The sequence below is a fragment of the Bubalus bubalis genome, chromosome 15 (genome assembly GCF_019923935.1).
Source record: "Bubalus bubalis isolate 160015118507 breed Murrah chromosome 15, NDDB_SH_1, whole genome shotgun sequence".
NCBI lineage: Eukaryota > Metazoa > Chordata > Mammalia > Artiodactyla > Bovidae > Bubalus > Bubalus bubalis.
In genome coordinates this window covers 33,995,610-34,020,869 of record NC_059171.1, presented here as the reverse complement: position 1 = coordinate 34,020,869, position 25,260 = coordinate 33,995,610, and the positions used below count along the sequence as shown (strand labels likewise).

At 41.2% G+C, this 25,260-nt stretch overlaps 1 long non-coding RNA gene across 1 annotated transcript; it reads left to right on the top strand.

Moving 5' to 3' along the window:
- LOC123329385 lies at positions 1–25,260 on the top strand. Its single transcript, XR_006544767.2, has 3 exons — positions 1–104; positions 22,991–23,158; positions 24,850–25,260. It is a non-coding gene; the product is annotated as an uncharacterized LOC123329385 (long non-coding RNA).

Genomic DNA, 25,260 nt, shown 5'->3' with positions numbered 1-25,260 from the left:
CAGCTGAAGGGGCATGTCAAACCCACTTTGCATACAGGACGATAATATTGCACACACCTAGGAGCAAAGGCGTGGACGTGTACACAGAAGATAACTAAGACAAGGTAAGTGATAAGCATCGTGATAGAACTGTGATCAGCTTCCTTAAATGGAAGATACATCTCTGAGAGCAATGCCGGGTGTTGAATAGATGGACCATCATTCCATCATCCACCACCGCCAAGTCCTTCTGTTTCATCTAGACCGTATTGCAGCTGAATGCATCTTATGAGTTATATAGCAGTTTCTTAAAGATGAAATTCTGTGTTGCAACAGGCCAAATGTGTTTGCTGTAGGCCCATCTGTCTCAGTAGTGCTTGTTCACACACTAGCTATTTTTTCATACTTAAGGCTATTTATTGCACATAAATACCCCAAAGCACAAATAACAGGCAAGAATATTTTAGACATACCCATGACATATATCAAAGTATTCAAAGAAAAGCAAATAAGTGGGCAGAACTCTCTGTTGAGTGTCAATAACTTGTATCCCTTACCAAGAATTTAGTGGATGGCAATCCAAAGCTTTTAGTTCTGTTAAATCAAGGTGGTGGTGTGATGGATTAGGTATAAATCTGAATATGACACTGTTTCCAATGGGGCAAGCTATTTGCCCTAGAAAGTGTGAAATCCAAAATCTATCCAACTTTAACCCAGATAAGAACTGAAAACATAAAATCATAGAATACCAGGATTGGAAGGAACATCAGAATTCATTGAATATAGACCTCCTATTAATGTTTAAGACCCTTTTTAAGTATTGAGACTTATGATTTTTCTAGCATTTAGTTGACTATTTCTTGTGATGGAGGGACCTTCCTGAGACTATATTATGCTGTGTTCATTCTCTGACTGGACTGTTTGATCATTCACACATTTGTGCTGTGTTGGAATAGTTTAATAACTTAAGCCATTCGTATTGATTAAATGCTTCTGGTGACCCAGGAATTGTTCTAGGAACTGAGATGTTTCCTGTACCATTAAGTATTCTTTTATTTAGAAGTACCAAACTCAGACCAACCAACCCAAATGCATTATTTAAGCCAAAGGATTTAAATAAAAATCTCATATTAGTGAAAAATCCATGAGTGGATCTGATTTCGATGTGATTGGATTCTGGAGCTCAAATGACTTCATTAGAAGGAGGTTTTCATTTCTTTGCTCTCTTTTTCTCTATGCTGACTTCATTCACAAGCAGGCTTTCAACCTTGCGATGACAAAATTGCAGACATAGGTCAGGATCATATATTCTCAATCTTCCTGTAACTTTTCAGCTTGCCATCTGAAACCAGAATAAGTATAATTCTTCCTTTATATGACAGACTTCAACTATGATGTCTCTCCTTGAGTCTTTTGCTTTCCAAAGTGATTTCCCCATTCTTTCTATCTGTCCATAGAGATTATAGAGTCCTTTATGTCTGCTGCTGCTGCTGCTAAGTCGCTTCAGTCGTGTCCAACTCTGTGTGACCCCATAGACGGCAGCCCACGAGGCTCGCCCGTCCTTGAGTCCTTTATGTCTGCTGCTGCTGCTGCTAAGTCGCTTCAGTCGTGTCCAACTCTGTGTGACCCCATAGACGGCAGCCCACGAGGCTCGCCCGTCCTTTATGTCTAGTGCTTACTAAACATTGAGTGGACAAGTGAATGAATGAATGAATGAACACTTTTTCCAAGCTAATGTGTTTGGGGATCAAGTTTAGTTGTGCTTAAAAGTTAACGTTTCACTCCCCACAATGTCACTACTTTGTTTCCAGTAATATAAGCAGACAAGCAAAAGCAGCAGCAGAATGTCACGGTGCAGTGCATGAGGAGCTGTAATAAAGGGCGCAGCAAAGCTTGTGAATACCTTCACCTGAAGGCCTTAATTAAGTACTTGAGAAGTTTTCTGACCAGAGTATGTCATTTACTACAAACTAGTAACAGATGGTGATGAGTAAATTTATAGGTAAATTAGAAAAAGAAAAATGTTTACAAAGTTACATTTTCATCAGATTTTTATGCTTTTAAATTTATATCCCCAATGAAATGAGCAGTACTCAAACTATAGTGAATAGTGCCTTTTATTAATGTGTTTTTTCATTTCCTATGATTTCCTTTTTTTTTTTTAAAGATAAGACTGTGATTGAAATATAATTGAAATTATATCTAGCACTGGAGCTATGTGGTAAGATCCACATAGTCCTTGCTTCAGAGAATAGCATGAACTAAATAAATAGGGAGTCCTTCATGTTACAATGTTGGGAATAAGGAAGTACAAGTTCGCTATGAGAGCCCCTTACAGAGTCTGTGGGGAAAGTGGGGTTAGAGAAAATGTTTCAGAGGAGCTGATAGCTGAGGGCAGAAGAATTTATAGACATTAGGTAAAGAAAAGTGACCTACTCATTATTATGACTGATTTATAGTCATGGTATGGAATTAAGAAAAAGGGCCCTGGGTTTTTATTCCTCATCCTTTGTGACATACCTTGGACTAAACCATGCTCTGCTTGGTTTCACCCATTGGTGTAAATGATATCCGGTTGATTGCAGAGCATGAATTCCTCTGTTAACAGCACAAATGTAGAAAACAGCCTACCATTTTTTGTCCCATGTCTCCTGCCTCTGGCCTCCTAACTACCACTCTCAGTGTAGGAAGGGGCATGTGATTTGGCTGGGCCAATCAGAGCACTGCATTGTGTTCACCATAGTGATTGTTTACGGTAAGGGGGTGACCCAATCTTGACCTATGAGTGTCAGTCTTAGAACTTTTTATGGTACCACTGTGAGGACCATACTTTCTTCTCTCTTAGATTAATAAGCCTGGTGTGGGTGGCCATCTTTGCACCATTTGGCAAATGTTTGACTGTGAGTCCTGCTGATATAGAGGACTGCTGCTACTGCTAAGTCATGTCAGTTGTGTCCCACTCTGTGTGACCCAGGCAAGAACACTGGAGTGGGTTGCCATTTCCTTCTCCAATGCATGCAAGTGAAAAGTGAAAGTGAAGTTGCTCAGTCGGACTGCAGCCCACCAGGCTCCTCCATGGGAGTTTCCAGGCAAGAGTACTGGAGTGGATCGCCAGTGCCTTCTCCGATAGAGGACTGCAGATGTGAACAAGGAGGGAGAGGCAGAATAATTGTATAATTGGAGGACCTGTATCCAGCTGTGCCTGCTGAAGAAGCTCAGTGTTTGGGAATGTTATGTTTGCCAGTCTATATGTTCCTCATTCTACTTGAGCCAGTTGGGTTGGGTTCCAGGCAAGTGTAACCAGTATATCCTGCTCAGTACATTTGATTACTTTGGTTATGGTCTCAGCTAGTACTTAGGAATGCAATAATAATTAGCACATTTTTATTCTCCTAATTGAGAGAATACAGGTCTCAAAGAAATAAGGCACTTCATGGAAGCCTGGTCTGTGGTCAGCTGGACTGGATTGTGGTCCACTGGATAGTGAAAAGTGTTTTCTTTCCAGTTTCATAGCAGGGGCGTTTGAACTTCGGTTCCATCACTTGTTTTAGTGTGACTGAGCAAACCGTTGAGTATCTGCAGATTAGTTTTTGAAAAAAGATTGCTCTATGCATCATATTTATGATCTGCATTTCTGTGAATAATCTGTGAATATCATAAGATCATATTAATAGGGCATTAATAGCACTGCCTCTGGCATTCAACCACTTATCGAGGAGTTTCATTACCCAGAAGGAAGCCCTTGAGAACTGTGGGAAGATCTCCTGTGGTTATAGTACACCAGCTTACAGAGGGGTCCTTTACAGATACTGAGACCTCCAAGTGGACCAAAGATAAGAAGTAACCAGTGGTAGGATAAGAAAGAACTGTATACCATCTTTTGTGTCACTGTCTGTTAGAGGAAACCTCAAACAGTACAGCTTAAGCTGAAATATTTCACAGATATTTTAGTATATCAGATAACTTAATCTTTATTATACTTTACTCTTCTACACAACAATAATTAACTGGACTTTACTAAGTACTTATCCTCTGCCAATACTATAAATTAGTCCTTTACATTAATTAATTCATTTTATCTTTGTGACAATCTATATAGTATTATTATGTTATTAATCAAATTTCATAGATGAAGTCTCAGAAAGGTTAAGCAACTTGTTCAAAGTTACATGGCTAATAAGAGGCAGAGCTGGATTACCAATCCAGGCACTTGATTCTCAGGGTTGTACTCTGTATTATATTCCTTGCCTCGAATTATCATATGGTCTCATGGAGTTCATATTTGTTGGATTTGATGGCAAGGTATTGTGGACATTAACATGCACAATTTTTCTTTAGTGGCTGAAGTTTTTTTTTTTTTTCCTGGCTCAAAATGGTCAGGTCTGGCTCCTTTAAGAGTCTTCTTCAAGGAGAATCCTCAAGCATACATGCAGAAAGATTTCTAGGGAATGCAAGTGTTGTGATTAGTCCTACCTGTTGATTACACATGATCTGACATGTCTGAATCTCAAGCCTGGATCCAGTTGGAGCCCTTGCTAAGCAATTTATGGACTTTGGGTGGAGAATAAACACCTATCAGTATCTACATTGTGCCCAGATAAGCCTCTTTTCAAATTGATGAATAAAAAGTGTATAGGAAATATTTTATTAATTGGGTTTATAGAGGTGTCACCCATTCACGTGGAATGCTAGTAATTTCTGGTCTTGACCACTGTTTTCCTCAGTATGAACACAGGCCAGACCTTTCTGACTAATGCTAGGATTAACTAGCTGATCCTGGTCTTTTTCTGCATGGAAGTGTGTTATGTGTTGATAGAAACATGGCTGAAGGTTGATGGAGGCATTGTTCCCTCCCTGGGCACACCCTTCCAGACCTTTTAAACCATACCACCTCACAAAATCTTTCTGCATCAACAGAATCTGCTCTAACCCTTCTGGCTTCCAGATGTTTTTCTGTCTCACCTTAGAGTGACTGTAGCCTAATTAGGGTTTGTAGCTCAATCCAGGTTTCTCAAGCTCAGTACAGTAGATATTTGGGCTGGATACTTTTTTTTTTTTTTTTTGGTGAGGGCTGTTCTGTGCCTTCAAGGCTGTTGAGCTGCACCTCTGGCTTCTATCCACTAGGTGCCAGTAGCATACCCCTTGCCCCCACGCCCTCCCCATCCTCTATTCCCACTCCTAAAGCTCCTGAAGACCTCCAGTTGTGACAATCAGAAATGCCTCCAGACACTGACAAATGTTCTGGGGGAGCAAAATGCTCTCTAGTTGGGACCACCAACCTATGCCAAAAAATTTTATCTTAAAATGTTCTGCCATATACTTATAATTTTCTAGTTGTCCTCATTCATGTTTCCTCAACAAGACGGCAGATCTCTGTGACAGTGTTGGGCATTATTCTATCGCTTTGTTCTTTCAAATGTGAAGACAAAGAGAAAAGGAAGGTCAACCATCTCAATACCTGTTGAGTGCCAGCCAGTGATTTTTCCAAGTGTGTTGCACATGCCATTCCATCAGTTCTTTCTAGAAATATTTATTGAGTGCCTACTTAACCATATGGTCCTTGAGAGGCAACATTCAAATTCCAGCTCATCTGCTTAATGTGACCTTGGGTTACACTTCATCTCTGAGTGTCTCAGTTTTTTTGGTCTGTGAAGTGGGGTAGTAATCTCACCCATCCCAGGAGGCTCTGAGGATTACACGGATTGAAATGTTCAAAACATTTAGAACAGGATCTGGCAACACATTGTATAAAGGTCTGCTGAGCATTAACTGTCTCTGTGACTACATGTCCAGCATGGATTTGGTGCTGAGAACTTGGCAGTGGACTAGAGGTCTTGTTCTCATGGAGCTTATATTCTAATCTGGTCTCACACAACCTTCATAAAAACTATCTATAGTATAACCAGGCCCCATTTCACTGGTGAGGGAAATGTAACTCAGTGAGAGGAAGTAAACTGCTCAAGGTCACACAGCTAGCCACTGGGCCAAGACGTGAACTCAGCTGTCTCTGGTAACAAAGCCACATTGAATATTTAATAGATTCTCAGTGTACTTGTCAATGTCTAAACTGAAAAGGAAATAACTTCCCTTTTCCTTTATTCTTTACTCTTTTTTGTTTTCTCTTTCTTTTCCAAAGACCCTTGAAAACTTACTTCTGAGTTTTACAAGTAAATTTTGGTTCTCATTTCATGTTTGGGTATTTATTTTGTTTGTGACCATCCTTCTATCTCTGCTGGTGAATCAATCCCAGACCTGAGATACATGAAATTTCATTGAAAATGAAATGTCCACAGTGATTCATCTTTGCAGCAAATGGGTAATATGTACTTTGGGTTTTAAAAATAGAGATGAGTCAAGAAAATCATATGTTTCCTGTTTTAAAAAAAGCTTTTCAAAGATTTGGGTACCCCTCCACCCCTTACCATCAGATTAAACATGGTGACCATAATTGGGGTACACTTCCAAAGAGAGCTGAAAATAGCTCATTCCTTTCCAATTTTAACATGTAGAAATACTATTTATCAAAATAATAATTTCAGCTATTTCTAGCCACGTTTCACGTCAGCTCAGGGACTCTCCCATGTGTCAATATTCCCCATCCGGGGTTTATCACCACAGGGAATGTGGTGGGTGGTTAGAGGATCCTCCTTCACTCTTCCTTGCTCTGTCTCTGGACGTGGGTAGCTGAGGCACTCAGGTCATGGACAAGGGCTGCCTTCTTGCTAAATGGCTTTTGTGTTATTATTTTCCCAGGACTCTGCCCATGTGTATTTACGTGTGTGCCACTTCATAGTGGGTGTGACAGAAGAGCAGCAGCCAGGCTGGTTAGGCTGCAATCTGGAAAGTTGGAGGAAAAAACCCTATGTTTTGCACTTCTCCAATCCATGCTTAAGCGGGAAGAACAGCCTGTTTGCTGTTACAGACTGCTTGTCCTGGGCTCATGCTGATGGCAACGAGACGTTGATTTTCAGGTTAATTGGAAAGAATTTTGTTTATTTGAATGGAATCTTATCAAAATGCATCCTGAAAGTACATCCTGGGCAAAACCTTCACTCTTTTGAGGTGAAGGTAAAAGAGATGAAGTTTTCAGAAATTTCCTTGAGTTAAAAACTAGACCGTATATTCACAATTACATCTTTGTTTGGAAAAAAGACTCAGTGCACGGTGACCTTGTAGGTCTATCTTTGTGAACAAAGAGCTTATCCAGAAAAGCAAAGAAGGAAAGAAAGAAGAAAGAAAGGATGAGAGGGAGAATGACTGCATGAATGACACTAAAGACCAAATGTGGCAGCTGCCATTTCTAGCAGATTCTGTCTCCTCTTAGGACTGGTCACCACTCACACTCCAGACTCTGAATGCCCTCTTGGTTCCGTGTGTCCGTGTCTGCTTCTCTCCTCATGCTGACTGCCAAGTTTGGAAAATCACACCTCAGTTCCAAGTCATGCTTCCTATCCAGGTCCCCAGATCAGCCCTCCTCTTCATCTCCAGGTGGATGCTTGGCATCCACAGTGGGTGTGTCCCACCGCAGTACGGGAGCAGCCATGTGACGTGGTGGTTCAGTTATGCATTTACTCTCATCCCGCGATATAAATTCTTTAAGGTGGTCTGTCAGCTGCCAAAACTGTTGAGAGAAGAGACAGGCAGTATTGTCCCTACCCCGCCTCACATGAAGAAAACATAATCTTGTCTCTGTCTTTACCCTGCCAAGTCTCGGTATGTATTTGGCACATTTAATATGTTTACTATCAGTTATAACATGAATGATTTTGGATTTCCTACTTCACACACGCATAGCACAAATACACCAAGAAAATACCAAATTTCCAATTATGAGCAGTCAGTTCTATGAGAAATACACTAACATTTAAAATACAGAAACTTCAGAAGACTGATTTAGAAACAGTACCAACTTGCTCTGCTTCAGGAGAAATAAGACACTACTGAAAGAAGTTGGGTCTTCCCTGGTGGCTCAGTGGTAAAGAACCTGCCTGACAATGCAGGAGATGCAGGTTCGATCCCTGGGTTGGGAAGAGCCTCTGGAGAAGGAAATGGCAACCTACTCTAGTGTTCTTGCCTGTGAAATCTCATGGATAGGGGAGCCTGACGGATTACAGTCCGTGGAGTCACAAAAGAGTCAGACACAACTGATTGACTAAACCATAGCAAGAAGTTGCTAGAGATTGCCTGGCAGTGAGCAAGACATTCACAGGGGCAGATAGTTCACCAGCACCAAGCAACTTTCACTGACTCTGAATCTGCCATTTATTTTCACATCCCTGTGTCTCTGAGGCATCTTTTTCTCTTTACTCGCTCTTTAGAGACCCAGGTGAAATTCAGTTTCTCCCAAGATGTTTCCTCCTGGTTGTCCCTTTCCCTTCACAGAACCACCACTGCATGTTTGGTTGCTTCTGTGGTGATTGCAGTGTCCCTCTCTGGAGTTTTCTGTATTTGACACATTAGCCTTGAATTGAGAGACTGGGTCTCATTTGCTTTTCACAGAATCACATTGCCTAGCACAGTGATGGGAATAGTCATGGTCGTTCCATAAACATTTAAGGACTAAATGGAATGAGTGCCTCAGTGTTATATTGGGCTGGCCAGAAGGTTCACTTGGGTGCTTCCATAAGATGTTATGGAAAAACTCAAACTTTTGGCCAACCCAGTACTTTAAGTGTGAGGGATTGGCATGTAGGCCAAGAACTTAAACAGTGACACTCAGAAGATCTGGATTCAAATTCATGCTCTGCCTTGTACCAGCTCTTACAGTGGAGGGAGATCATTTAAGTCTTTCCCCAGAAAAAATGAGGGTACCCATGCTTAGCTGTAAGCGCCCTAGGATCATGTGAACTGCATGAATTGACATAGGTATTGCAAATTTTGAATTGTACCTTATGAAGAGATAGTTGTTAATATCTGAGCTAGTACTTAATGCTCAGTAGGCCTCCCTGCCTTCCATTTTTCTGTTCTTCCTCATCACTCTAATGCTAACCACAGTTTGGTTTTTGGTATAAGAATGTGCAGTGGGTCTGCTGCTGGGTACAAGCGCATGATGGGTTCTGAATAGCTGGATCGGTGCCTGTCTTCTCTCTGAACCCCGATTCCACTGTGGCCACTGAGACATGGGTGTGAGAGTTCAGGATTGGGCTATGGGTGCATGAAATGCCTGTGAAAGAGGAATACAAAACCTATATGTACACATAGGGATAGAACTTAGAATACTGGGCTTCACATGCACTGCTCTTTGCATAAATAAATCAGTCATCCAGCTCCGTAATTTATTGGATCCTCAGCACAGTCTTGAATTATTAATCAATAAACTTATGGAACATTCCCTTTTTGTGATTGCCGAAGTATTGATGGTTTTTTTTCTGGTTTGGAAAAGACTAAGTTTAGCTTCTCCACAGGGTATTTTTGAGAAATAAAAGGAATAATAGAGTAAGTGCTAAAAATAATTGTTGAATGAATGAACGCCCAGTTAATCACAGCATCATGGCTCTCTGTCACTGGATAGAATATTCTGTGACATCCCTTTTCAAGAGTAATACTGGTAACCTCTAAGTTGAAACAGAAAGTAGGGGGGGAATTCAGACGTAAACATCTTCACAGAATCCACATATCTAGGATTTTTCAGTGTACCTTAGGCCTTATCAGTACTGTTATATTTTATGGTATTTGCGGCAGTGATTTAAAAAAAAAAAAGTTTTAAAAATAGAAATCCAAATACAGAGGGCGGAGAAAAAACTCTCCATTGCATCAGTATGAAAATTTTATGGGATTTTTTTTTCTTCTGGCTTCCTGATCTCTTTGAAAACACTCTTCTCTCTACTTATGGGGAAAAAAATACACCTACTAACAGCCTGGAGGAATTATGCAATGTGCTTTGCACAACTCCCGATGGCCTCAGGTAACAATGTAAGTGAACCTTATTAGACAATTTTTTTTTCCACTGTGCATGTGAAAAAATTATTTTTAAATTGAGTTGTTTTTTTTTTTTTCTTTTGGATTCAGTAAAACTGCTCTCCTTGAATGAAGAGGAGCCACATGAGAAGGAATTAGGGCATGTTACAATTCAGCTGTTTGAGTCAGATGTAAAAAGAAAAAAAATATTGGCATTTCTGAGGTGGAAAAAGCTAGGTCTTCCTTCTGAGGAATCACAAAAATAACTGCTGAAAACCCTTACACTTTCCAAGAGAAACTTCTTTAAAAGTTATGTGTAACTAAAAATAGGGAGATTATAATGGAAGTCAGTGTGCATGTGTATACAATCCCAGAGCAGCGTAGGAGGCGTGGGCTGGAAACTCAGGGTTTGTGATTTTAAATCAGTCGGTAGATTCACATCTGTCGGTAGATTTAAATCTGTCGGTAGATTCGCATCTGTTGGCCAGAAGAGCATTTAACCCTGAGTCACCTAGGTTACTTATCTGTAGAATGGAGATCTCAAAGGAGTCTCAACGAAATGAACTTTAAATTTGTCATTTGGCATCAAAGGAAAACCCACTAGCTTCACAAAGGAATGATGATACTCTTCTTAAAGGACTGTGAAAAGCTCGGCTTCTGATGGGTAGCTTAGAGCAATGTCATGTGTTTCTGAAATGCCAGAGGCCTCATCTTTGGGAGCATTTGTTTCGAGACCTGAGGTCTTCATTGTGATTGAACCTCGAGAAAGCCCGTAACCCAGCCTGTGATGGTGAAAGTGACAGTTGCTCAGTCGTGTCTGACTCTCTGCGACCCCTTGGACTGTGGCCCACCAGGCTCCTCTGTCCATAGCATTCTCTAGGCAAAGGATACGGGAGTGGGTTGTCAGTTCTCCTCCAGGGCAACTTCCTGACCCGGGGATCGAACCTGCGTCTTCTGCATTACAGATTCTTTACCATCTGAGTGGTCTTCAAATGGGAACAGCAGTGCTTACCCCATCATGACAAAGAACATATCAGGCACTTCCCTGGTGGTCCAGTAGTTAAGACTGCCCTTCCAGTGCAGGGGATACAGATTCAATCCCTGGTCAGGAGAGTAGGATCCCACATGTCACTCGACCAAAAAAACCCCAAGAAACAAAAGCAAAACTAAAGCATTAAAAATCTTAAAAAAATATATATATATGAAAAAATACTAAAGTACTGTCATGTCAGGAACTAGGGGAATGGAAATGGAGCAGAACAGTTTAATGCATACAGGGCTTCTTTGGGGGATGCTTAAAAACATTCTGGAACTGGACAGAAGTAATGGTTGTACAACATTGTGAATGTGCTAAGTGCTGAAGAACTCCACTCTAAAATGGTTAATTTGGTGTTAAGTGAATTTCACTTCTGTAAGAGAAAAATACATTTATAATTCAAGGTAGAAGGAGCTCGCTCAGTGCAAGCATCGTTGCATCACCTCTGGTAGATAGGTGTCGGGTCTTTTAATGATTTTAGGTAGAGTGGCTGCCGTTTATAATTCTATTTGTTCAGAAAGACGGCATGAGTAGTGTTCATTGGAAAAGATGCATGGCTGAGCGACAGGAGACAGCTAGACATTTGGAAGGGGAGTTATGATTTTGAAAAATTGTGTTTATTTTCCCAACCAATATAATAACTGTGTTGTGACTGATTCTGATAGGCAGAAACAAGACTTAGCAGAGTGAGGGAACAAATGGGTGAGTTACAGCATGATTGCACAGGGCTTGAAACTTGACCTTCCTGGTATTGATGACAGCCCTTCGGAGGCATCTTGACTCATCCAGCTTTCAAAAAGCGTCCTGTTGAAAGGAACGCAGACTGGGAAAGACTTTAGTATGACTGGAAATTGATAAAAGAGAGCTCAAGCAGCTTGCCCCACCTGCTAGGGCAGAAACACCTTGCTCTAAACCTGCCTTTTCCCAGGGCACCACCAGCCTTTTGTGGTTTCCATTTCCTCTCCTTTTTCATGTCTATACCCCCCAAGCCCTTAGGTAAAATGGCTAATTTCCTCTTGAACCCCATTCCTTATTTCTTGCTTCCGTTGTCCTTGCGTGCTTAGGAGAAAACATTCCAGATGAGAAATGTCATATCAGGTCAGGACCAGTCAAGGATCCAGTTCCTGCAAATACATCATTTGTTTCTAATCTAATGATGAGGCTCACACCCAGGATGCTCTCAGTGGCTATGTTTCTCTCCAGGTGGAGCTCCAGACTCTCGGGTGCCAGATGATTAAGCCTCGCTTCTAGCAGGGGTTGGAAGCAGCTGCTTCCATATCAAACCTCTTTTTCTCTCAGCCAGTTGCAGCAGAGTCTACACCCAGCTGTGCTGTGAGGTGCCCACTGGCAGCTCTCATGTCTCCCGACAACCTTTCATCTCGATTCTCTATAAACTTTTCTTAATATCTGCTTGTTAAACCTGACAGAATGGCATCAGAACAAAGCTAACCTGGCTGCCGAAATGCTGGCAGCATCATCTGTCAGGCCTTTTTGCTGCTTCCTTTGATAAAGTTTTGCCCGGCTATTATTACGGAGGCCTGGTTGGAGGGTGCTGAGACCTCGGCGCAGAAAGGCATCCATCTGATGTGGAAAGCTCAGAGGGTGATGTGGTCCTGGGGTGTATCCTAAGTTGAGTCATCTATTTCTTCTCCCACATTATTCCTCGTGAATACCAAGTCCACCCTCCCCATCTCTGCTTATGTAAGTGCTTTAGAAACCTTTCGAAATAAAACTTTCAAATTTGGTTGCTCTACTTAGAAATTCCAGAGGCAAGATTTTAGGCAGTTTCATAAAATGATCACATGGATGCATTGCTTTCTAGGGGTCTCAGAGTAAATTCCCATCAGAGTGAGGATGTGAAGTCAGAGCTTCTTATATAAAGAAGAAAACAACCTTACTTGTGATATATAGGATGTTTCCATCCTTCCCTGAAACTCAGCTGGTGCTTAAACAGTCATGCTCAGAGATTAGAGGGCTATCTGAAAATGGAGGGGCAAGTTCTTCAAATTCATATTGCAATGGGGAGCCTACTGTCTTCAGACCAGTTTAGAACCATTTCTAAGAACGGCGCATGCCCATTGCCGCTGATGACAGCTTCAAGGATTTCTGTTCAAGAATGGTTTTCCACCTATGGTCTTCAGACAGACCTGGTGAAGGTTGGAAATAGCCATGGACGCTGCCCTCTAACACTTAGCTAGCACAATCCTTGCCAGAAGAGTAGGTGCCCCACAAATGTTATTGACTTAGAAGTAGAGCTGACAAGTTAAATTAGAGGGGGTGGTAGATCAAAAGTGTTCTTCCTTGAGAAGGGCATCCATAATTTAGTTTGCCAGATTTAGCCTTTAAACTTCTGGAGCAGCTTCCGCCCCGCCCACCCCCATCCCCACCACTGGCCAAGAACAGATTACATGGTAGTGTTTATAGAATCTTCATTAGCATAGTCCTCTCACTTTTCTATATAGCTGAGCTTTCCATATTCACTTATTTTAACCTATGAGAAAGGCAAGAGCTAGAAATATTCTTTGTGATCATTCCTGCCGTCTTCCATAGAACGTAACTGGCCTTATTCACAGTTAAACCTCCTTGAATGCCTTTGGCATTACACACCTGGCTGAGGGCATCATAAGAGGCTGAGGAATCAGAGCACTCTTTTTCTTTTATCTCAAGTGCTTCCTTTATATGGTATATATATATGGTATATATTTACAAGAAGGAAAAAAGACATTCTCTGAAGAACTGTGGGTGATCACTTTGAGAACAATGCTACGGCATAATAGTAGTTAAACTCAGTTCATGTCAATTTCAAGTTCAAGAACAAACAGATGAGCTGCCTGGTTCTTCGCTCCCTGACACCCATACTCTCCTCCTCATGAGCCATGCCAAGGAGAGTTCCCATCTCCAAACTTTTCTCCTTATAAGGCGTGGTTTCTGCCATTAAGAAGTCTGCTTGGACATGGAAGACTTCAAGCACTAAATTATGTCTCCTGTTCCCTGCTCGCTGGCAGCAACTGTGCCAAGGTCCAAAAGGAGAACGGGGTAGGTGTGTCCGAGTAGGAGACAGTGTTCCTCCTCTAATTGCCTTCAAAGCTTTTGAAGCCATTGTGTGGTGGATCTAAGAAGATTGATCCTGAAGGTGTGAGCTCAGAGCTGCAAGTCAGGAGCTCAGAGTTGTAATTCTCAGGTTCTCAGTGACTCACGGCAGGGCCTGAGGCAAACTCATTCATCTTCTCTGTGCATCAATGGATCCTCTGCAAAACCCAGGGGAATCAACACCCAATTTCCCGATGGGGCCTATTATATGGTTTATACATTAATAGTCATGGCAAACAAATTGGATGGAATGCACCCCTAGAGGTTTTACCTCTTGAAGTCTCTGCAGACTTTTAGGAGGCTTTGTCAGTCTTATTTCCAAGTCTGCACTTCCTTCTTTGGAGGTCTTTCCAACTACAGTGAGGAAATTCAGGTTCCCTGATCCTGGTAAGCACAGATGATTTCCCTTAGGTCTGTGTTACATGGTGGTTTTGCCAAAGAGACTACTTGCCTACCACAGATCCACCCCCCCACCCCACCAACGCCCCCGGCTCCGCTTTAGGACCAGATACCATGCAGGACAGGAATACCAACTTCTGTGGCAAGTCCACCTGGTTTCTGAGCCCATCTGGATAAAAGCCTCCTCGTGGTCTTGGCAGAGCTGTGGTGTCAGCCAAGAAGTGGCATAAAGACATCCTGTTCTGTTGACGGTCTTCTTCCATGTCTGATGAAACAACCCTTTTGGGGATAAAAATGTCAGAATGAAAAACGACGTGTCAATAAGTGGAAATTAAATGAATGTGTTAGTATTAATCTGTTACATTCTACATGTGCTCCTCTGAAGAAGTGGTGTTTATATTCAGGGCCAGCTGCAAGCTTCCAGGATGGTAAGGTCAGAAAGGACCCAAGAGAAATGGACCCAGCAGCCCCCACATGGCTTCCATCTCAGCTGGATCCTCCTGCAGCTTTGCTCACTTACTTCCCTCGTTGAAAAGAGTACAGTTCCTAAGTATTCCAGTTTCTGGGTGTACTGGCCTCTGTTCTCTGTCTTCCGTATTCCAGGTCTCTTGAGTCCTGAAGCATATTTCTGTCTCATCTACTTAACTCCGCTGTTAAATCTCTACCACCATGCCTGTCTCTTCAGCTCACCAGATTTCACACTCATTTGCCAGTGGCTGTGAAAGGAAATGACAGCAGAACTTCTCATGGACCTGGCTCCCAGCCAGCATGGAAAACGTACTGAGTTGATGTCTCCCAGAGCCCTGTCTTTAGCTCAGGTGTCCCCATTTCATTGGGCTCAGCAGATTTCCTACATCTGTGGTGTATGACATTGTAAAGAGTTCAATCTGGAGGCTCATTTTCCCCTTCTGCGTCCCTGTTCCATGTTTAAGCCAACAAGCCTCCCCATAGGTGAAAGAACAAAAAAAATGCAGATTGTATCAGTCCTGCTTTTAGCAGTGCCCTGTGGAATAAGACACCTCCTGCTCAGCATTCCTTCTACTGCTTTTGAGGTGTGAACAGACAAGCAGGATCCATGAGCTGACAACCAGGCTGTGTGAGCACCAGAGATGGTGAGCAGAACTCCGTTCATGGCTTAGGGCCTTGGAAGGAAACAATGGGATACAGGCATTCCATTCTCCTTCATTCATTTACTTAGTCTTTCTTTCACCCAGCTCTTATGTGCTGTGCACCAGATTGGCCGTTGAGATATGAGAGCTGGCATTGATTGAACGCCTGTCGTAGAACAGAGCCTGGGCTAAGTGAGGTCTTCTACAAGCTGAGAGACAGTACTGTGGTTTTCTCTGCTTTAAGAAGAGGCAATTGATGCGCAGAGGTATTAAGTAACATGGCACAGTCCACAAGTGATGGAACCAGGATTTGAATGCAGATGGTCTCACTCGAAGTCCTGTGTTCTTAGCAGCTACACTGCGCTGCCTGAATGCAGGGATCTTCACTAGACATTGTGTGAGGTAGCAGGACAATTCCTATTCTCCAACAGTTAGTGATAAAGAGGGAACAAACACTTGTTGCACTGCCACTGACGCAGCATAGTCTTGGCGATGTTACTTCTCCGTGCCTCAGTCTCCTCATGCTTAAAGTGGATGCGATAATAATTCCTATTTCTTACGTTTATTTTCAGGGTTGAATATGTTAAAATATGCAAAATAAGACAGTGCTCTGATCACATGAGAGTTATTAGCTATTTATTATTGCCTATTATAGTGTTATTCATTTATGATAAATAAATGAATACCAGTTTTCATTGTGCAATTGTGAAGTAGCAGGCACTGTGTTGGGCTTCCCTGGTGTCTTGGTGGTAAAGAACTTGTCTGCCAATGCAGGAGATGAGGGTTTGATCCCTGGGTCGGGAAGAGCCTCCGGAGGAGGACTTGGTAACCCACTCCAGTATTCTTGCCTGGGAAATCCAGCCTGGTGGGCTACAGTTCAATCTGGAGACTCGTTTTCCCCTTCTGCGTCCCTGTTCCATGTTTAAGCCAACAAACCTCCCCATATGTGAAAGAACAACAACAAGAAGATACTATGTTAATCACTTGAGGATTAATAGTGGATAGGATGTATAGTCTGTGTCCCCTGTTATTTCTTCATTTAAGTGAAGATGACCCAAAAGGTGATTCTAATGGGAAGGAAGTAAAGCCCTATAAGACAATACTCACACCTGCTTAAGACAGAGTAAAGAATGCTGAGAGAATTCATCCTAACTCTCCCAAGAACATAGGAGTCTCCTGAAGATTAACTTGAGGAGAAGGGGGCAGAGAGAATGCTGTATTTGGAGTAGAGAAGGTTGCTTAGAGGTTGCTAAGGCAGAAGGGACCAAAGGTGAGGCATGAGCAGCTCAGGGACTCCACAGGCCATCTCGTCTTCCCCATTTCTCTAGTGGGTCACCCCAAAGCTGTCCTGAAAACTCCTGGATAGGTTCGCCCATCCTCTGTGATTGGAAAGGGGGAAAGATAGAGTCACTGAGACTCCTTGGTAAGCCCCTTCCATTGTGTGTTGTGGATCAACTCCATCGAGTAAAGGACATCAATTTTCTCTGGGCTTTCATCACAGAGAGTATGTTGTGTAAACAAGGGGGAGGCCACAGGAGTTTAGGAGGAAATGGGAGTCTGTAGACTCATTTGCTTTGTTCCAGGAACATGCTATGTACAGGGGCAAAAGTGCAGGCAGGAACAGTCTCTGTCGTCAGTGAACTCGAACCCTTTCCTTCTCCACTTTGATCACCCCAGAGATGTAGTTACTCCACTCCTCAGTCTTATAGATAACATTGCCATGCACACTATTTGGTTCCCTTTATTCCTCCCAAATTCAATCAGTTAGAGACTGAGACTTATGTAACTGCTCTGATTCAGAAAGAAGTGTTCCCAAGCAGGAGATAGAATGGGATTTGAAAACTCCTTTGAAGATCATGAAACTGATTTGTCTTGGTTTTGCTGGTGGTAAAAATCCTGGAGTATGACCGAGTTGCCCAGAAATGATGAGACGACCACTTATTACATCCCTGCAATGACATGTCCTTTAGTTTCTGCAAACAGCACACAGAGATATAGGGCCACTGGAGCCTCAGACAGGGCCACTGCCACCAGCATGTCCTGCCTCCTCCCCTCCAAATTCCTTTCCACACTGGAAATGGGCTTCCTTTTCAGATTGCAAAATAATAGGGTCTCCCCTCTTTTTTCTACCCAGAGCACCATTTTCTGCCTCCCACAGCTTTCTTTGTTTGGAACTGTTCATTCTTGGCAGTGATATTCTTAAACCAGGGAAGAATGAGGAAATTTCACTGTCTTGGTGAAATTACCTCATTTAGGAATAATTGGTATTCACAGAAGAGATGCACATTTTCATCCACCTAGTAATGAACAAATTAACAAGACACCTACTGAGTTGTGTTAACAAAATTACCAAATGTAAAAGGAACTAATTACTCTCCACTTCATCCAGACAAACTCAAAACTGCATTCATAATGGGTTTTGTGGCTGACTTGATGTAGACTGCAGAGAAAGGAAATAAACAGGTGCCTGGTGATCAAAGACTCTGTCCTTGGTGATAGTTTTGGAGGGGTTGCCTGCTTCTCAAGAAGGCCCAGATTGCTTCTGGAAGCCTTTCTTCCTTGCTGGTGCATATGCTTATAACATGCACGCTTTCTTTTCAGAGATAACTGATTGCTATCCATTTAAACAGCAACTAAAGCATGCAGAGATGAATTTCAGAAACAAGTCATCTTCTGTGAAGCAATGTAGGCAGCAGACTGCCTCTCTGATTATGGGGTCAGCTAGCCAAATTCACAAGGGACCCCTGGCCCAGTGCCTGAAAGAATTTAGGCTGGGGGGAAGATTTCTGATAAAAGTAGAGTTCCCCTACATGCACTGGACTTTTGGTGTATACTCATACTGAATACTTCTTTTTTGGAGGATGCTTGGAATAGGCTGGTGGCAGGGTTTCAGCCTAGACAATTGTTTGGCCCTGCTTTCCTGAATTAAATCTAATTGCATGTGATAAATATGTTTTCATTAGAATTTATAGTAAGGCTCCAGAGGAATTCAAAGTAATTTTTTGGACTATTTAGTTTCAACTAAAGAGCTCAGCAATTAAAATGGGAAATACAAGAAAAAATAGATTATTATACAGGTTAGGATGAGGTAGGACATGGAAGGAGTTTTTAGTCATTGCACACATTCATTCATGCTTTCATCCATTCAACAAGTATTATTGATTGGTTGATATGTGCCCATAAAGTTCTAAAAGCTGGGGATAAGACAAGAAACAAGTGAAAAAATGCTCTTCACTCAACGTAAATTCCAGAGAGTAAAGAGATGATAAAGAAAAAAATAGAAAAAGAAAAAAGATAACTTCTGAGAGTGATAATTATTGGCCATTTCATACTTATTGGTCAACCCAGTAGTATGAAGTAAAGGAAACAGGTGGTGTGATGGAGTGATGGGATGGGGGAACAAACAACATCATGACGTGAGGTGGTCAGCAGAGGGTTGGAGATGTGTTCTTCAGGTCAGCCTAATTTTTGCCAGCCTAGATTTCACAAGAGAACCAGTTTGAAGAACCAGTTTCCAAAGTCTTTACCAGTACAGAGTCTTTGATTAGATTTTCTGCACTTGATTCTTCTTTCATTGTTCAGTGACATGTTCTGAGGCACTGACTGTCCTTCATTTCTGCACTTTGTAGTATTTCCCTCTACCACTATAAGGGGAGACACTCTTCATTTGCTTCTGGGAAGTCAGTGAGGTCACTTCATTGATAGCTTCCCGTTTTGCTAAATGGTGACATATTGAGTGGATTTCAGCATTAAAACAGACATACCTGAGCTTGGAGTAAGTGTGGGTGGAAACAGAATCTGGAATTCTAGGAAGAAATTTCTGAGTTCCCACCACATAAACACACTGTCAGGTAGGAATATGGTGGGCCTGCGGACTGGGAATCAAGCCCTATGCACTGAGAGTCAGAAGAGCTCAGTGAATGCTGGTTGGTTCTATTAGTAAATGAATGAATAATGGAATGAATGAATAAATGGAATCAATCTATAGTTCTTGGAAATGTTATCAGGCATTAGGGGGTGGAATCAAAATATGCCAATAAAAAAGCCAATACTACACACATATATGCATGTTACATGCACACACACCTTATACTGAGAATTTTTCCAAAGCAAGAACACCAAGGGCCTTCTCTGAGTTGGCCTAATGTAGTAGGTTTTATATTAACATTTTTCTTCAGGGGAAGTTGCATTTGAGACTTGAGTCCTAGAATGTAACCTCCTATTTCTGAGAATAAGTCAGCTGCCTTCTCTTTTCTGATATAGCTGGGGTCATCCCAAAGTAAACAAATATGAGAACATTAGATTTTCTTTTTAATAAAGCATAGAGATGAAGATAGAGGAAGGTGGTAACATCAAAATGAGAGGACCACTTGGCTATTTGGTGACTACTGCGAGGTAGTGGAAAGAGCCACAGATCAAAATCAAAAGAGTCGACCAGTGGCTTGGATAAGTTAATTAACCTCCCTGAATCTCAGTTTTTAAAATGTAGAGGTTGGTTTTTTTTAATCAATTTTCAAAGTATAGTCTATTGAGAGTAGAATGCACTACGTCTTTATGCCTCCCTGTCAGAAGTTCGTAATGACACTGGCAATAGAAAGTCTTATAATAAAGATATCTACTACACTTGGTTTGAAAGAATATTTCCAAAACTTTTTTCCTTTTGATGACTGTTGACATGCGATGGAAGTGTTTTCCCAATAAATGTGAACTTAGGATGATGTTCAAGACTCTGTAGCTGATATCTGTGTACACACACACACACACACACACGTACGCTGAATATCCACATCATCTTCTTTCCCAGCAGAATGTCATTTATTTCCCATTTTCCCTCCATGTAACGGAAGCTCACTGTAAGTTCGGTTCATCTCATTTTAAAATGCTTGTTGTAAGAGAAGTCTGCTCCTATTAAAACTCTTAGCAGGAATCACAGCTTCCTAAATATTCTAAAGACCAGTCCTCCCCAACCCCTAATCAGGATTTTAGGTAAGAGCCACAGGCAGAGGGGCTCTTATTGCTTGTAGGTCTTCTGCTAATTTTTCTGAAATGGAGTTACCCAGTCTCTGGTTATTCTTTTGTACATATAGGGAGGGATGTAGGTCAGACGAATTCGCCTAAGGAGGTGCCATTTGCTAATGTGCAGAACCTAGGTGAGGATGGCACTGGTTTTTGAGGCTTTTCTTGATTCTGTTGGCTTTGTGATCTGTATAGTAATCCACTTTCCCTTCTCCTTCATCATTTTCTGACTTGGTCACCACTGACTCTTCAATTCCAAACATAGTTTCTGACATGGAAATAATAAGTATTCGGTAAAAAAAAAATGGTGGAATAAATGAGTGAGTCAGAGGAGGGAGAAAAGAAGGAAGAAAGGGAAGAAGGAAAGGAAGAAAGAGTGGGAAGGAGGGAGGAAAGAAGAAAAAAAGAAAGACATAGTCTTATATCCCCTACTATTATAATCTGAGTGCTTCCTGCAGATTTTCACAAGCAGCATTCTCATTTCACATTGTCTTATGCTGCACCCAGAAGGCTTCTGCTCTCACCCGAGTTGAATGCTTGTTTTACTCCCAATTATCTATAGCATCTGCTTTTAAAGCTAGTGGTGGCCACTTGTTACTGGAGACACTTTGGGAGTAGCTAAAGGCCAGTCAATAACATGCTGATACTTTTGGAGACAGTCTGTGCCCAACACATAATTGTTGGAAATTTTATGCCATTGTTTGGCTCGAAGCACAGCATGTAGTTGTCACAAGGGGACATTTGCTCTGGGGGTGAGTGTGACATTGATAGGATCTAATTTCACACCCAGTACAACAGGTTGAAGAGCATCACTACTTTGCAGACCTTAAGGTTTGTCTGCTGCTTGGTGCCTTTTTGTTGCCAGACTCTTATTTCCTAGCTTGCTCTGCCAAAACTGGCAGGCTAGCAGCTTTTCAAAAAAAAAAATGGGCAGAAGATAAAATTTTCTGTAGCATATGATGAAAGATGGGAAAAAATGAAAGCAGTCCAATGTCCTTGTACAAATGTAAAGACTATAGGAGGTTGGCAGGATGATAGCTGTGCATCTGAGTGAAGGAGGTTATGACTACATTTAAATAAACAAAATCTGCTGAGATCGTGTTTGTTGCTAAGATGCCATCCTTAAAAGATAAATACCATAGAGGGATTGGAGAAGGGAAAAAGATAAAGAGACGCCATCCACATCAAAGTGTTTATACACGTATGAATGGGCTCATACTTGGTGCTTAGCATTGCTGTTTAGTCATTAGGTCATATCCGACTCTTTGCAACCCCATGGATTGTAGCTCACTAGGTTCCTCTATCCATGGGATTTCTCAGGCAAGAATACCGGAGTGGGTTGCCATTTCCTTCTCCAGGGTCTCTTCCCAACCTAGGGACTGAACCGTGGTCTCCTGTATTGGCAGGCGGTTTCTCTACCACTGAGCCACCAGGAAAGCCCCTCTCTTTGCATTGAGATGAGCACTAAGTTGAGTTGTAGCTTTGAGACAACAGTTTGTAAAAGGTGTACAACATGTTGCCTACTTTCAGAGTGCTTCCAATATTGTGATAGTTGCTACATTCTTTGAAAAATGTCTAAGACTAGGTTTTACTTCTCCTATTTAAAATCACTGGGACTTAATTTATGCATTAAATATATTAATTGAAGATACAAATAAGCAAAGAATAGATGTAGTTTCAATCCCAAGAGATGTTGTAATCTATGAGAAGATTCACAGATGAATCTCAGACATGGCAGAATGTGGTGCTCACCCAATTAATTGTACCAATAAGTTTACTAGGAGTTCAGAGATTGCATCTCTCTCATATAGTCAAGGCAAGTCTTTTTGGGGAAGGTGGCATTTGAACTGCCCCTTGAACAGTTGGTAGGATTTCAGGTAGAGGAGATATGTCTGGGGAATTAATTGCAAAAGGAAATGAGCAGAGGTGAGAGGGCAGAAAAGACTTCTCTATGGCAAGGGTACTTCTCTGCTCTATTTCCACTGCTGGCATTGTCTTCTCCGCCTGGACACCAGGTCAGGAATCTGCAAGTCCTTCATGACTCCTCATTTTCCCTCACTCCCTAAATCTAATGAATCACTGTTGTTGTTGTTCAGTTACCAAGTCATGTACAGTTCTTTTTGATCCCATGGACTGCAGTGCGCCAGGCTTTCCTGTCTGTCCCTGTCTCCCAGAGTTTGCCCAAGTTCATGTCCATTACATCGGTGACTCCATCCAACCACTAAGTTCTACTGAATCCATTCCTTATACCGCCAACAACTTGACCCTCTTCTTCCATCATCAGTGGAACTGACGTGAGGGGTTAGCACCTTCTTACTTAGAATAGAGCAGAAGCCTTGTTTCCAGATTGTACCTTCATAATCAACCCTGTATAGGGCTTCCTGCCAGAAAGATGGTTCTATAACTCGAATTTCATGATGTCACTCTTGCTTAGAATCTTTCCATGACTCTCTGTTGTCTACAGGATGAAGTCCAAACTCCTTAGCCTGCCGTGATGTCTGCCATGAATGGGCTCCTGCCTACATCTCCAGCTTCATCTGCTACCTCTCCCTTCATGATGGTCTTTTCTTAGTTGGTCAAGAGAGATGATCATAATTCCTCTTGCAAGAAAAAAGCAAAATCAAATAGAAAGGTTAGTTACTCTCTCTTTGCAGGAAAGATTGAAGAGTGAAATGAATGCATACCTGATTTGAAGTCAATAGACATGGATTTGAATTCTAGATTTGACGCTTAATAGTTGTGTCACTCTGGGCAATTTACATAACTGCTTTAAGTCTCACAAGTTCCTAGTGTAGATTAAACTCAATGATATGGGCAAAGTGATTAACAAAATTGCTGGGATGTATTACCCTCTGTACATGCTTAGTAAATGGTAGTCAGCTTGTTATCTTTTCCTCTCTTCTTCCCTCTCCTCCCTTCCCCCTTCTCCTTCCCTCCACTTCCCTTCCCCCTCCTTCCTTCCTTCTTCCTTTTTCTTTCTCTCTCTCTCTCTCTCTCTCCTTTCTTCCTTCAAGTCAGAAAGACTGCTTCAAAGACCAGGAGCCAGAATCAATGTGTACAAATTGATTTTTGCAGTAGATTCCAAATCTATGTTGAATGAGATGCATTGCAAAACCTCAGAACATAAAATGGAAAAACAAGATCAAAAGTAAAATTATACAAATAACCTATAACATGAATACAAAAAGAATGGAAACACCTTTCTACTAGATATTTGTCTATTAGCACTCTATATTTAATGTATAATTAAACATTATTCTTTACTATGAGTGTTGGAGATTGTTTCTATTAAAATTAACACACCAGCAGTACATTTATTAAGAGTCTAATTTTCCCAACACAGAGCTAATGGGCCATTTTGGTTATTGGACACAATTATCTAAATATAATGCCTAGGACCTATGCACTTTTCAAGTACTTGGGAAAAAAAAAGGGGGGGGAGTCTGCAATCTCAGAAGCTCATCTAGTCATAAAAGATATAATTAAAACCGCCAGTAGAACCTGATGCATGGAAAGTTAGTGTAATTGAAGTTCTGACTTGGAGAACTGACGTAGGGATTGTGAGATTATGATCTCACTGTGGTGTTTTAGACATTTTCAACAGTGCCTAGACAACTTGTAAGAATCCAAAGAAATAAGGTCAAGATATAGGTAATGATTGAATGATTGAGTACATCAGGAACAATCTGTTTTGCAGAATATGTATAGACCTATATTTACTTTAAAAGAGAGAGAGAGAGAGAAAAGGTTAATGAATAAATTAATCTTCATAACAGTTCTGTGAGTCATATACTATTTTGTTTGTACTAGTTTTGAAGATAATTGTTTTGTCATCTCTTTTGTTGTGTATATCTTTTAAAAACTTTTCTTAATATGTGTTCATCATAGTTGATTTGTTGCACCAGGCATTTTTAGAATGGAAATTTTGGATTATGTAATATAAGTCATGCATCAAGAGTAAAAACTTAATCTCTTACATATTGGAAAGAGACAGGTACTGTTGTTGAAGAAAATAGTTGTAATTACTCTTGAAATTAATGAAGGAAAATGTTAGATGTGTTAGATGAAGAACTCAAATTATCTTTAGCTTAAAAATGATCTGAATTGGATAAAAAGTATAAGGGGATTAAAAACTGAGTATGTATTTAAAACAAGTGGAGGAAAGATGCAAGGACTGAAAGAGTTAATTTTAATGAATATGATTAAGTGTTAATGGAGGAGGAAATACATTCTAAACGTTAAACAAGACAGGTCATGGCAATATGATGAATACAAAATGGCAAAATTCCTGACCATTTATTTTTCTAATTTTATTTAAACAAGAAAAATGCAGATAAGAAAGTCTACAATTAGAAATTAATGAAGACCTTTTGGGAAAAGAAGAAAAAGTAATTGGCAGAAAACCATCAGCCAAGGCTTGAAATATGGAAAGTTAAGAAACCATATACACCCAAAGGTGAAAGAAGATTGGTATCATTTATGGAGCTGCTTATAATGACTTGTGAAATGTGCCAGTGGATTAGAAACTTTCTAGGCTGAGTGGGGAATGCAAAAGTCGCTCTATTAATACTGATCTCGTCCAGTAGGCGTGACATCAATGCTTGGTAAAATGGAGAGATGATAATGTACATGTTCTAATAGGTCTAAATACTTTATAAGTCACTGTCAGGGAAACTACTCACTAGAAGTAAATTTGGCAGTTGTTGAGGACTGTATTGAGTAGTCTTTAGGGAC